This window comes from Hermetia illucens, chromosome 1, assembly GCF_905115235.1.
Source record: "Hermetia illucens chromosome 1, iHerIll2.2.curated.20191125, whole genome shotgun sequence".
Taxonomy (NCBI): domain Eukaryota; kingdom Metazoa; phylum Arthropoda; class Insecta; order Diptera; family Stratiomyidae; genus Hermetia; species Hermetia illucens.
This window is the reverse complement of record NC_051849.1, coordinates 149,907,540-149,922,153: the sequence shown is the minus strand read 5'-3', so window position 1 is coordinate 149,922,153 and position 14,614 is coordinate 149,907,540. Positions and strand designations below refer to the sequence as shown.

Here is a 14,614-nt window from a genome sequence, read left to right as displayed (position 1 = left end):
ACTTTGCCACAGCTCAGCTGCGTTGCCTGGAGCAACAGATGATTCAAATGGCGATATATATCGAAAAACATTGGAAGTTTTGATCTTTTAGTGGATTTTACAAAGCGGAACGAGTTACAGTATCTTTAATGAGTCAATAAATAAAAAAACCTCAAACCGAATCGAAATATTAGTGGTGATATGTCGAAAACGTCAGTCAGCTAACGACCAGGTTACCATGCCCAAAAGGACAATTTGGAAGTCTTGCTGTTGGAAGTATGCAATTATTATTATGAGAACAAGATGTCCGTTGGTTGTATTCTTTGGTCTGTGTCAGTAATATTCGTGCCGGATGTTGGTCATTTAAAGACGCGAAACACGTCTCTTCTACACACATATAATTTGATCGAAACGGTTTAAACTGTTAGACTCAAATTTGGTGGGAGTGCTGGAATCATGAAGCGCCATACATTTATTGAATTTGATAAAAAATAATAACTCTGCCGGCCCATTAAAACACAGATACAAAAATTTTAAGAAATTGGATGGACGGTGAACAGACCTCTGACAATGGGGCGTCAAAAGTCAGCGAGAAGCGTACATCAGTTGGTGAGACCGAATCCCACTCTTTTTGTTTCGCGCCTTGAATGTTCCTAAAAGTTCCCTAGATCGCATAATATGTAATGTGGACTTGCGTTTCCACTCCAGGTGGCCCACAGATCGTGCGGGTATCCTCCGTAACGAAACCCATATCGAACAATGGATACTTTTCGCTAATCAAACTGAACGTATATTTAGTGTTGATTTATGTGTAGATAATTGACAACTTTTCCTCTGCAGCTTTATAAGATTTTGTTGGTATAATAAAAGCACGTGGTCCCAACAGGATGAGGCAACAAGGCAACATCTCAACGTCTAAAGCTCGATTCATTCGATCCAGCAGCTAGCCTGCTCAGCACTGTACAGTACAGCTACAAAAGGATTTTTCCATATATTCACTATGAAAGAATTCATACGATCCAGCAGCAGGCGTTCCGGATCCGCACCGACACAGATGCAGGTCAGAATTCTTGCAAAGAATACTTCTCCCGTGTTGGAAGGTGTCCCAGTAGAGAAATTGAAAAGCTATTCCATTGGAAGTAAAGAAGAGTAGAGTGTAGAGTGCGAGGAGAACTTCTTTTTAATCTGTAATTTCGGGAAGATAGTAGCGTTGGCCAAATTTGTTCCTTTTTTAGCTGCGAATTTATCATCAGCATAGATTAGTCATTAGTGTTTGTTGGTTGTTGTTGTTGATACAAGAACGAAATAATTGCACAAAGTCCCAATGGAAGACGGGAAAGAAGTGTTGTTAGCTTCTGCAATGCCTTGTCTGAGGCGCTCCGTACTAGATTCCGGAACTCCTGGTGCTGGATCGAACGAATACTCCCATAGTAAATATGTGGAATTATTATTTTGTGACTGACACGCTAGCTGCTGGATCATACGAATAGAACGTGTCCATATCGGTTGCTCGTGACTTCCTTCCTGGAAAATGGCCTTCCACGTAGCCCTGTTTTGATACCAATAATTTTTTTCTTGTGGAGTTACTTTAAGTCAATACATCAAACCCACCTTTTAGGATCAATTGCAACAAAATATCCCAGCAGTTTTTCGAAATGATGCTTCCTATTTAGAAGTGTGCCAGCAAATAATGGATAGTATGGACAATTCAGGTTTCATTGACTGAAGCAATAACAATTCTACGAAAAAGAAGTGGAAAGCGAAAGTCAGTACTTCGTTGGGTCTCTTCTAACCTGTATCACTGTGACTAGACCATGGAAGAACTAAGGTTTTGGGTAACTTTGGGTGAGATTTTACTCCAGGCTTGCTGCACAGAGGGGATTTCATTCCAGGTTTGTTGCAGAGACAGAATTTCTCGTGTACGCATGGTATACGGATCTCGAGCGGATCTACTTCGTTTTGACGCGGTACTTTTTGACGACGGGTAATGGTTATTTAGTCACTTTTTGTTCAAATTGTATCTGTTATCTAAGTTCACCATTACCACTCACATTTCAACCAAGAACATCGTTGTTCGCATTGTCAATTATTCTGCCATTTTTTCAGTTGCCCAATATTGGCCGCTCTATTTGAACATAATGAATAATAATAAAAAAAAGTCATATAAGGATCGCTTTTATAAGTATATGGGTACGGAAAGGGGAAGTAATTCAAGGTAATGAGCCGAAAAAAATACTCTAAAAATAGGCAAATTCCAACTTCCTTCCTTCCAACAGTCGATGAGTCTTTGTTTGTAATCGTATACGGATTTTTCTTCATGGGCATGGTATATAAAGATAAGATATAATAAAAAAAATCATGATCCACCAAACAAGGAATTAATATTATAACTGTCTCAGGTAACGAGGTAAACCATTATAACTTCAACCTAAGGAAATCTCCAAATTTTTTTCAAAGAATTCTATGAGAAATCTCTTTTCTAGAAACTGATGACAAATAAACGTTCACGTCTAAACGTACGGTGTCAAAACGTTCGGGTCGAAACCACTTTGATCCTGCGGATCAGTTCTTTCCAAATCTGTTCATTTGGGTTTAGATTTGGTGATCACGGCAGGGATTGAAGTTGTTTCGAGACCTAACAGAGTAGCCAAGTTTTCCTTTTCTTCTTGAAATATCAACATCGGCCTAAAGTCTAATTCTGCACAATGGCGGGCAAATATTTTTCATTATGTTCTAATACACATCACGAATCATGTTATTGTCTATGAATAAGTTACTAATACCAGTCGTCGACAGTTGGTCGTAAGTTCTTTCTGCATGGGAGAGCTTGGTTATTGCTAAACAGATCCACGGTCATCATTATATTTGCTTTCATCATTAAATAACATTTGTTTTCAAAGCTCATTCTCTTCTTAGCGTATCGGCGGGCGAATTCTAATCGTTTGGTTTAATTAATCCCAGGAATGAAAGATTTTCTCTTCACTATTCTACTAAGATACGCTCGCTTGTGCTTCCCTTCCTCGTCACGATTGCGGGTCTATTCGCATTTGTCCATTCTTACGTCAGGCCCGATTTTTTTGCTCTACGACCCTGATACCTTATTGGTAAAGTTTGTTAATAAATTGACGTAGAACGGATATAACGGCAGGAAAAACCGTCTGTTCTGAATAATGGATAAATTTTGGATTAACCTCCAACATTTTCCAAAGATTTCGAGGCACTTTCTTATTTACAAGTCATTCTCGTTTTCGTGGAAATAGGAGTAAATAGAGTATCCATTCATAGTTTCAACTAACTTGCCCTCGATAATTGCAGCCGCAGACTCTTCTTAAAAGTTTAGATTACACATCTGATTCAAGGTAGTTACTTGAAATTACAATAGTTTCTAATGCAGTGTTCACTGTCTGATGTTTTTGTATCACTCTTCAAGGAGGGGATAATGATCAAACTGGATTTGTAGTTAATTTGTTAATGACGGACCCTCGAAATCTAATGGAAGAAACTAGAGCGCATTGATCACGAAAGAATTTAAATAGGGAATACATCAAAAGAACAGCTTGAATCTAGACCTTTGTCTGATTAACCACAAATAAAATGCAGATCGAATTGAGGTACTAACAATGGTATGGAACTCGTAATTGAGGTTTTCAGTGAAACTTTCCGTAGAAATAATAATTTGCAGATTGATTTCGTTCGTTTCTTGATCAGGTTTTTTGGGCCATTATAATCGAATGCCAATTTCACAAGAGAAGCTTCTAATTGTTATGTGTGAACAATGAATTAAAGATAGCAGTTTTCATCAGAATAGAATTGGATTTAATTTGAATGATTTGACATATCTGAACGACATATTTACTTGTATGATGAAGTGTGCTTTGGTATAAGGTTTAGTAAGTAATTTATATCAGCAATGTTCGATAATTTACGATGTTTTGAATCTTGGGAGTTTACATTGTAATATGAGATGTATTCTGAAATATATGGGTTGCGTAAATTAAGAAATTCCAACGAGGATTGGATAAGCAACCATGATTCATTACTTGGGCGCTTGGCAAGAATCGTTGCAACCTTTTAGTCTTTTTAATAAAAAAATAAAAATAAAATAAACGGAAATAAGTTGGAATTATGACCAGCAAATCGTTAACAAACTGTTTAAGTAGTATTAATCAGATTATTAGGCTACTTGTAGCTTTTCTATTGATTATTTTCCACAAAAAAATGAGTGAAAAGCTTCTTTGGGAACACTTCCTAGTTCTTCTTAAGCTTATTTGATGTATTATATATAGAAAAGATTTGAAAGAAATCTCTTTTCCAAGGGTATTGTTTTTCAGACGAGAGTGATTATTTTACAAAAGCGGAGAAAATAACGATTGAAATGCCCTATATATACATATTCCTTTTCAAATCTGTATCACGAAGGATATCATTAAATTTATCAATTTAATTTCATTAATAACTAACTCATGATCACAGGTTCCTATATATTATCTTAATAATTTAAACTACAAGAAAAAATCATGTTTCGGTGTAAACATTACTTAACCTATAATTACAGGAAATATTGTCCAATCGAATCAGAAAACAATTGTTAATGTGCAACCGCAATTAACATTAATTCATGTACACTTGTGTATTCTCAGCAACCAGCATCATCAACGAAAGATGTTCATTTTACTTTCAGATTCACGTAAGGAAGTAGTGAAAACGTTATATACAGTATGTTCGAGTAATTGGAATAATATAAATCGGATTTGAAATTCGATTTTAGAGAAATGAATGAATTCTTCTTGCTTTTAGGTCAAGCACCAGACAGATAATACCAATTCGAAATGAGAAAATCTTAAATTTGTTATGAGTTTCCAGATTATTTCTACTACGACCACCTCAACTTCTAGTATTTATATATAGTATTTCTACTCAGTCCAAGTCAGATAGATTACTTTCTCTGTTTTGATTTCTATATTTGCTTTCTTCTTATGTACTAGTTATGGGTTTCGTTTGTTTATGCAAGTGATTTGTAACGCACGCACTTTTTCTAATTTCTGTAAGATAAGTTACTGTAAACGGAAGGAACATTTATTTTCACTTTAGATTGAGGTGAATTTTCGAGTAATATAATTACTCCGTAAATAAGATATAATGTATTGATTTGCGCAATGATTCAGTTGCATCAATCAAAAAGTGTCCACAGATTCGTTGCTTCTATTTTTCAGACAAAGAAAGTGATTATTATTGCTAACCACGAAATGTACAGCGAGATAAGTCGCCAAATATTACCATTCTGTGCTTTGCATTTAAAAATCTAAATTTCATATAGGGTTGGGGATAAATCGAAGCAACACCCTCACTCCAGTAAAATATTCACATAGGGACCACTAGTCAAGGAGGACTCGGAACTTCTAGCGCACCTTCGGTTTCAATTATCTTGTGGGCAAGATATATAAGGTCGTCATTTTTTTCGGATTACTTGTGGAACCAAGACATAGACTCCCATTTTAAAGATCGGACGATGATAGAAGGAGAGGTGCTGATGCCAAGTGCATCATCGGAAGACGAGCTGCTGGCATGCAGCCAATAGCTAGTAGGCGACTTAGGTAGTACAGCGGGAACCATTAGCAACGGCAGATTGTGGTGGCAGACGGACTAAATGTCGTCCAGAACATAGAAGAACGGCGATGTGCTGCAGGGTTACGACTCGGTATTTTTTATCCATGAATTAAAGACGGTCTGTGGAGTGGAAGTGAGAGTACTCTCGGATATGCACAGTGTACCCGTGTTGAAAGGGTCAGGATATGCCAGCATATTCTAAGCAGAGGCACTGACGATATTGGAGGCCGGTTGATGTCTGGGGTGTGATCTGACCACTAACCGGTAGGCACGTAGCCGATAGGCATTAAGGCCTTGTATACAGGGGTGACATCCTCTAGGCAGATAGGGCAGTGTAGGGACCCGTTGCCTGGGTGACACTCTCAAAATCAGCATCTTCAAGGTTTCCGAAACAGACTGACGGATTGGCCAGACATCGCGATGCTCTTGACAGTCACTCGGCGGGAAAGCCACTTGATAGCTGCTGATTCTAGATGGCGAAGGTTCACCACCAGTGGCAAATCAAGAAAGGTTTGGCTCTCCTAAGACAAAGCTCAATTTAGAGAAGAGCTTTTGGGCCAAATAGAATTTAAAATTTAATAGTTGCGAACTTTTACGTGCATGATTCTAAAAAATGTTAGTTAAACTCTTCGTAATTCAAAGCAAAGTAATGTTACAATATTTTTGCTATTCACATAGGGTTGCATGGACCCTATACTTTTATCATATTTCCTGAAAATAGTCTCAAACGTTTTTAAATAATTTTTTTGTGGTAGACAGTGGATTGATCATTATAAAGTTTAGTTTTTTGCAAAACTTGAGAAACACTGGCCCGACTGAAAAGGAGAAAGAATAGATAGATCAAGGGCTGGAAGGTATATGTATAATGTTTCAACTAACTGAATGAAGAACTGACGTATTTAATTGAGAACAACTTTGTGATGCAGACACAAATTCACTAATATTTCTATGGGATTATGTTGACAGATCCGCATCATCGTCAACAGCGCAACAACGAATAACCGGTCTAGGCCTGCGTTAGTAAGGAACTCCAGACACCCCGGTTTTGCGCCGAGGTCCACCAATTCAATTCGATATCTCTAAAAGCTGTTTGGCGTCCTCACCTACCCCATTGCTCCATCTCAGGCAGGGTCTACCTCGTCTTCTTTTATGTTCACATATTCCTAAGCTTATTGTATTGTACATCCATTTTTTCGAATACCATTTACCGAGGAAGGTATTTATTGGAAAACAGCGAAGGCAAAGCTAATAGCTAGGATCGTATGTGGCCTACTAAAAAGTATCGGAAGCACGAAAATTCTATTGTTCAACCACCATACAAGTATTCGCTAACAAATCCCTAACTAAATATTATAGGTGGATATTCTGGTTGAAGCAAATAATAATTCAGGCGTTATGGGAAGACTCAAAAGAAGAACCATTAGCAATTCAAATTGGAAAACGCAAATGGCGTTATAGGGTTTAAATCGATGGGTAAGACAAAAGTGAGTAGGCCGAGCACTACAACGCGCAGAACGATGTTGAAGAGTTAAAAATGAGTGACAAAAATCCTTACCTTTCCCTATGTTTCAATTAGGAGCTGCCATCGAATCGGTTTGGTCCATGACTCTATCAACAGAAGTTTCCTCTTATCGGGTTTCTCCGAACCAGGGAAACGAAATCAAAATCGCTCAACCAATTTGCATCATCAAAACTACTTACTTCCCTGATCCCAGTTCTTATAGGAAAACTGTTTTGGTTCATTATCACGATTTTCGTTTAACTAGGGAAAATCAATTTTCGAAGATCGTTATTGATACTGGCTGCTCTGACAGGCAGGCCTCTACAATATATTTTGTTTGGAATATCTGCGAATGTTAAGTGGAATTTGTGATAGTTTAATTGGAATATCCGCAATATTCGCCAACCGCAATTCCGCTCAACACCGGACAGAATCGAACCTATCGAGTCATTACATTCTGGTATCTGCTGCGATATTCTGATCCAAACTAGGAGCATAATATTAGCAAAATATCATATCAAAATTTTTCAAAGGTACCAATTTTTGCTATTGATCTTGATGTTATGGCAGGTCGCGATTATCAAGTAAGTGTACCAATTGTAAGAATATATGATTCCTTTATATGGCTATATTGATTCAATCGAAATTTGGAGGACATATTGGAACTATGAAATCCCACGTATACCGGGCGTGACATAAATTTATGTGAAGTTTAAAGGAAGGCTTCCATCCCCCACATGCAAAGGGGGGATTTTAGTTTCGACGTAAATTGCAAAATGGACAAGTAAGGGGTCAAAGTGTGCGAACTTAAAGTGAGACAGAATTCATATTCGGAAACTACCAACCCAAACATTTGAAAAAAGCAGGATGAGCCGCTTATGTGAAACCTAGCTTTCAGAACATATCCTATAGACATCGGAATAGGATGAAGGCTAGTGAGTGGAGTGCGGGGATTAGAAAGTGGAACTTTTTCGACGAAGCCATTCCCAGAAAATAACTAAGCAAATAAAGTTCATAATAGTATATTACTATATTTTCTTTTGAAAATATTGTGGAAGTCCTCCTTAAGTTTATCCTAGAAGTCAAGTACTACATATATACTGTGATATAAAACATGACACTGTAATCCAAGACTTCGTAGCTAGGATTACACTGATGTGAATAGTCTGATATACTAAATACCTGAGCAGAGTACAAATGGGACAAATGTCTACTCATATATAAGAAATACACAAAACCTTTCATATTTGAAGCGTCCAACTTATGGTTTCCCGACTTGTTTTCTAGTGTGCATATTCGACTGTTGGTTTAAGATGGAGGAGTTGAAAAACTACTTGCAATTTTATTCAAGAGGTTATATCGGTTTGGAGGCCAAAAAAGAGGGACTACCTTGGATCATCCTCTGCAAACACATTTTTTTTTCTCGTAAACTATTCAAATTTAGCTAGTGTAGTGTAATAATAATCATTGGCGTAACAATCTATCTACGACAGCCCAGTGCTCTAACCACTTGAGCCATCTGGACACTGGTGCTAGTAAAGTATATATGACTATAATTTTAGAATATTTTGTGCAGAACGGTGAAGGTTACTGTGTGTACTTCACTAGATAATTAAATGATAAAAATACAGTTACATTTTCATGTCGATCAGACGAAAACTGTTCGAGTACTACTGCTGGCGATTTTGAAAACATGGTTTTGAAAAAAATGCGTTTGAACATGATAATTGATAATAATATGGTTCATAAAAGTTTTTTAGTTTGACCCTGCTTTACCAGCAACATACAATTGCCCTTCCAAGCCATAAATAACCCCTTAAGGCAGAGGTTCATCAGTTGTTTTTTCACTTCTACTCTACAAGCAATGTGGCCGCGGTTATCCAACCAATTCGCAAACACACCATGGCCGATGACGACATACAAGGGAATATTTTGTCCAAAATAAGCAGTCTGTGTCTGGATGCGGAAATATTTTCCCCAATTGATGTGGATTATCAATCAATTCCTTTATCATTAGAAAGAAAAGACATTGATTGGATCAACTTAGGCACAATCTGAGCAGTTTTCTTCATTGTAAACCCTAACCATGCTACATTTACGAATTGGTAAAAAGGAAGTAACCAACACTTGACTGACATTTGTGGCCATAGTGCTCCTAAAGCAAAGATGTATTTACTTCACACGAATTGCTCCTCTTTAGACGAAACCGTAAAATCTCACCATAAAAATGAATGAAATATATGAAATAATGCTGAAGAGTATAGCACAAATCGTACTACGATTAACAAAGTTATCATAAGTCATTATTATCATCATCATCAATGGCGCAACAACCGGTATCCGGCCTTGGCCTGCCTTAATAAGGAACTCCAGATATCCCGGTTTTGCGCCGAGGACCACCAATTCGTTATTTCTAAAAGCTGCGTCCTGACCTACGCCGTCGCTCCATCTCAGGCAGGGTCTAGCTCATTTTATTTTTCTACCATAGATATTGCACTTATAGATTTTTCGGGTTGGAACATCCTCATCCATACGGATTAAGTGACCCGCCTACCGCAACCTATTGAGCCGGATTTTATCCATAATCTAACAGTCTTGGTATCGCTCATATATTTCGTCGTTTTGTAGGCCACGGAATCGTCCGTCCTTATGTAGGGGCCAAAATTGTTCGGAGGATTCTTCTCTCGAACGCGGCCAAGAATTCGCAATTTTTCCTGTTAAGAATTCAAGTTTCCGAGGAATACATGAGGACTGGCAAGATCATTGTCTTGTACAGTAAGAGCTTTGATCCGATGTTGAGACGTTTTGAGCGGAACAGTTTTTGTAAGCTGAAATAGGCTCTGTTGACTGCCAACAACCGCGTGCGGATTTCGTCGTAGTTGTTATCGGTTGTGATTTTCGACCTTAGATAGGAGAAATTATTAACGATCTCAGAGTTGTATTCTCCTATCTTTATTCTTCCCGTTTGACCAGTGCGGTTTGATGTTGTTGGTTGGTTTTTGGTGCTGACGTTGCCACCATATATTTTGTCTTGCCTTCATTGATGTGCAGCCCAAGATCCCGCGCCGCCTGGCGGATCTGGATGAAGGCGCTTATCTGTACGTCTCGGCTCGTTCTTCCCATGATGTCGATATCGTCAGAATAGGCCAGTAGTTGGGTAGACTTAAAGAGAATCATACCCCTTCCATTTACCTCAGCATCCATCGCATCTCCGCAACGCTGTTACCTCGGGCCTATATTGAGACAGGGTATCGGCTAGCTGCTTGGCAGCTCCTTCTCTATACAGGGAGCGCACGTTCCATGAGAAAATGTGAAAATAGTTAGTTCATTTTCGTTGCCGGATATGTCGTTGTGTTCAGTCCAGTCCGAAGCTCCTTTTGTGGTACAGTTGGTACAATTTGTCTCGTTTTTAGGTGCGAGAGTCTCGCCTTCATCCTTCTCTATCTGCACCTTTTCGTTAAGAAAGTGCTCCCAGCGGTCATCAGCTGGAGGTGGAGATAGGGTTTGGTAGTAGAGCTGTTGGTGTTGGCTTTGTAGGCGTTTTCCAGGTTTCATGCTCCATCGTGGGTACCAATGCAAGTTTCGCCCTGGGACCTATACTACCCTTTGACCAGTCACAATCGCATTTCATAAAATAAAAGGTTGCGTTTTCAAAAAGAGAATAGCGTAATCCAGAGTTTCGTCCGGACGGTATTCTATCATTCACCTTAGGTAGTTTCGACTTGTGCGTTCAAATTCCACAAATTGGCAAAAAAAGGTCTAAGCAAGAATAGTTTTTGAAATGTCAGAAGATTCGGTAGAAGCTGTAAGGGAAGTTAATTATTCTTTGTAGGGGACATATTATCCAATTGCATGCATTTTTGCAATCCAGAAATATATTATCGGTATAATTAAGTTTTTCTCAACGATTACCTCAGTGGGTTTACTGGAAGGTATAGAAATGAGTTATCTTTAAATTTTTTACGGAATGATGAATGAGATTTGGAAAAGTTATGCAATATTTTTGATCCAGATAACCCTAGATTGTCATCTTCCCAACTAAAGTTTTTAACAAACAGTTTCTTAATTGAAAATAAATTTATCTTTTATCTTTTCAGAAAGACAAACGAATCCATTACCTGGTAAGTGCATAGCCAATGAACTTTTACTTAAAAAAAACATTGCCACAAAAGGCTGGGTAAATTCGCTCCGGGACAACGAACTCATAAAACGTAAGAAAACAATTAGATGTTATCCAAGAAATTCAAAGCTTTTACACATTGCCTCCATTCCGAGTTTCCTTCTAGCCATATGGAAGCTTTATTAATTTACGGGTAATGCCCAGTCATAACACAAAGCCCATTTCTCTTCAATTGCTAGTACCAAATTCCAACCAACTACGAGTAACTAGTGCAAAATTGATTCGGGTTAAGATCAAAACATTAAGATAGCACCACCATGAAAACGATTAAGGAAGAAAGTGCGGAATAATTGGGATTATGTCACTCTCATAATAGTTGGAGTATGCATAAATCATTTTCTACGGAGCGTAGTAATGTAAACCGCGAAGTGATTCACTTCTAATGGAGTCCACATTAAGGCGGAAGTAACCATCTCTCATTCTTCAGACAACGACAACATTAGGCATGGATTTTCCCTTCCAAAATTGATCTATTGTCTAATTTCTCATGTTAATATTCTGTTAACGGTGGTACATTGTCTTCAAGACAACCCATTGCCAAACACGAGTACAAACCCATAATGGTTCGCCGCTTAAGACCTTGATATCTGCTCCAAAATAAATCATCTCAATCAAACAACTAAACCAATTGCCTGGGAAAAAAAGCCATAATCATTTCTGTGTTAAATGCACGTCGTGATTAATTCCAGGTGTATAATTCACTTTTGCCCCCCATCCATTAAGCTTTTCAATTTTTGCGGTTCTGTTCGTCTAATCGTAGATGGCGGAGTTATTTAATAGTGAGCGTGTGAATTTTCGAAGCAATGGGGGACCGACTGATGAGACAAGGACACCAAGTTGGAGGTGAGATCGTGCAAATTGGTAGGTGGAAATGTGCACTTTTTGTACGTTATTTTCTCTGGATTTAGGCTATTTAAGTCGATTGGTGCCATATTGTATGGTTTATGAGCAGAATACAACGGTGGCCATAAAATTAACCAAATTGAGACTGAAGATCACGGTGATTATCGTCATTTGTACAGACCTTGGGGTACGCCTCTTCTAACCTATGAATCTTGAAACTAACGACGTTAGATAATGGATACAAGTGCCTCAAGACTAATGAACAAAGGGGAAGGCGAATGTTGTTTTTCATTTCTTAATATAAATTCAGGAAATAAATAACAGACCAAATTAGACTTTTGTTACAATTACACATATTTAGCAGAAGTTCATTCTGGTGTTTTTATTTTGAAAGTTTTCTTTGGTGCCAAATATCCTACGAAAACAAATAAGAGATGAATCTCAAGGCTCCGAACTGTATCTGTTTTGCCGATGATATAATCGATTTAATGGATCTTGCCAAATCAATGTTAGGCAAATTAAATGACACTAATAAAAATTAACCATTCTATTCTCTAATATAATAAACTTGACACAAAGGTACATTTTTATCTGCCGGAAAATGTCCATTTTATCTTTAAACTCGTTTTCTTTTTGACGTAATTTAGAAAACCAGTAGTAGCCAATCTATCCATATGTGTTCACTAAACTATTTTCTTGAAAAGTATAATGTCAAGAGGTAACGGATCTTCATAGTTTTTTCCCCAATCGTCAATCGATATTACTAAAGATTATTGAAATTAATAGTGACATAGACTATTCAGATTACATTCATTTACCTTGAGCAAGAAGACATGTGCACGATTAAAATGTAAAGGAATTGTATGAGGCATATTGTTTATGGCCCTATAGCAAGCAAACATTGTGAAACATTGAAGATTAAAATAAACAAGGCGTTGTTGATGTATAGCATGCTATTGAAGAAATTGATTTATTACCAGTTACTACTGCGGTCCTGGTTACAAAGTTTTTAAAATTAGTTGAGATCATCATCAGCATCAACGGGCGTCAGCTTGAAACGAGCGTGGTGCCTGAGGAGGCATTGCTCCAATTTTCTCGATGCATTAATTTCATGCTGTTCTTGGTGATCGCTATCAGTACCGATCAAATTCTAGTTACGGTGGTTTGCTGAAGAAGACTTATCTATGCAGGGGGTTAAGTAGTTTCCAACAATTTGCCTTAGCATGAAAATGGCCAGTACTGCTGAGTGGAGGGTGTAAAGACAACTGAGGTGGATTTTTTTAGGACCCCTTACTGATGTATTTCTCATATTAACCTAGATCTGATTTTGATTTTATTAGGTTGTTGCAAATGAGATGACCGTTTTTGTATTAAAATTTGAAACGATTGTAAAGCTTACCAAAATTTATTTATTTAATCAAAATAGGTGCCAGTCGATTCAAAACACTTCTCTCAGCGAGATTCAAGAGCATTTATGCCAGTTTCGTAGAATTCCAACTGTCGGGTGTTGATAAATTCGTCGAAGGCAATTTTGACAGCCTCTTCGTTCCTAAATTGTCTTTTCGCCAAAAAATGATCCAAATGCTTAAAAAAGTGGTAGTCGGTTGGCGAAAGGTCCGGTGAATATGGTGGATGAGGTAGAGTCTCATACTGCAATTCGTTCAACTTTTGAACCGTTGTTCTGGAAACATGAGGTTGTGCATTGTCGTGAAGGAGTATCACATCATCTCTGTTGACCAATCTCGGCCGTTGAATACTCAATTTTTGGTGCATAACTCCAGATAACTCCAGCTGTAGACCACCAAACAGTCACCAATACCTTTTTTGGATGGAGGGTCGGTTTCGGCATATGCTTCGGTGGCTCATCAGCATCTAGTCATTGTGCTGATTAGCGACGGTTGTCGTATAATATCCACCTTTTATCACATGTCACTATTCTGTGCAAAAAGGGATCGGTTCTGTTGCGGGTGAGTAGAGAACTGCAAATTTCCATTCGAAGCGCCATGTTTTGCTCCGTAAGGGCATGCGGAACCCATTTGTCGACCTTTTTCACTTTTCCAAATTGTTGCAAGTGCCGGGAAACTGTCGCGTAGTGTACGCCCAGTTTCTCTGCAATGTCCCCCACAGACTGACGTGTGTCGATTCGACTAGCAAACGTAGCTTGTGGTTGTCAATCGATGGTGCTGAATGTCCACGTGGCTCACTTTGAAGGTTTACGTCGCCTGACCGGAATTTTTCGAACCACCGCCGTGTGGTTCGTTCGGTTACCGTATCAGCTTCAAATGCGCTGTTAGTGTTCTTGGTCGCCTCCGCCGCTTTATGACCAAGTTTGAACTCATACAGAAAAAATATACGTTCTTGGCTCTTTTCCATCCTTTTTTAAGGTTTTGTGTGAAACAAAACCTTATTAGAATGGTGACGGTGTCTGTCTGTCCGTCTGTCCGTCTGTCTGTCTGTCTGTCTGTCTGTCTGTCTGTCTGTCTGTCACACCCGATTTATTCGGA

General features: G+C 38.3%; 2 protein-coding genes across 2 annotated transcripts in view; one reads left to right on the top strand and one right to left on the bottom strand.

Moving 5' to 3' along the window:
* The window catches only part of LOC119660402 (6-phosphofructo-2-kinase/fructose-2,6-bisphosphatase-like), a 272,893-nt gene that overhangs the window by 83,553 nt on the left and 174,726 nt on the right, over positions 1–14,614 (bottom strand). The gene's annotated exons all lie outside the window — the stretch shown is intronic.
* LOC119660415 (alpha-N-acetylgalactosaminidase) overlaps positions 1–14,614 on the top strand; it is a 152,409-nt gene that overhangs the window by 33,713 nt on the left and 104,082 nt on the right. Inside the window, exon 2 of the mRNA XM_038068971.1 lies at positions 11,185–11,208. The gene's annotated coding sequence lies outside the window, so the exon portion shown is untranslated. The remainder of the gene's footprint in view (positions 1–11,184; positions 11,209–14,614) is intronic.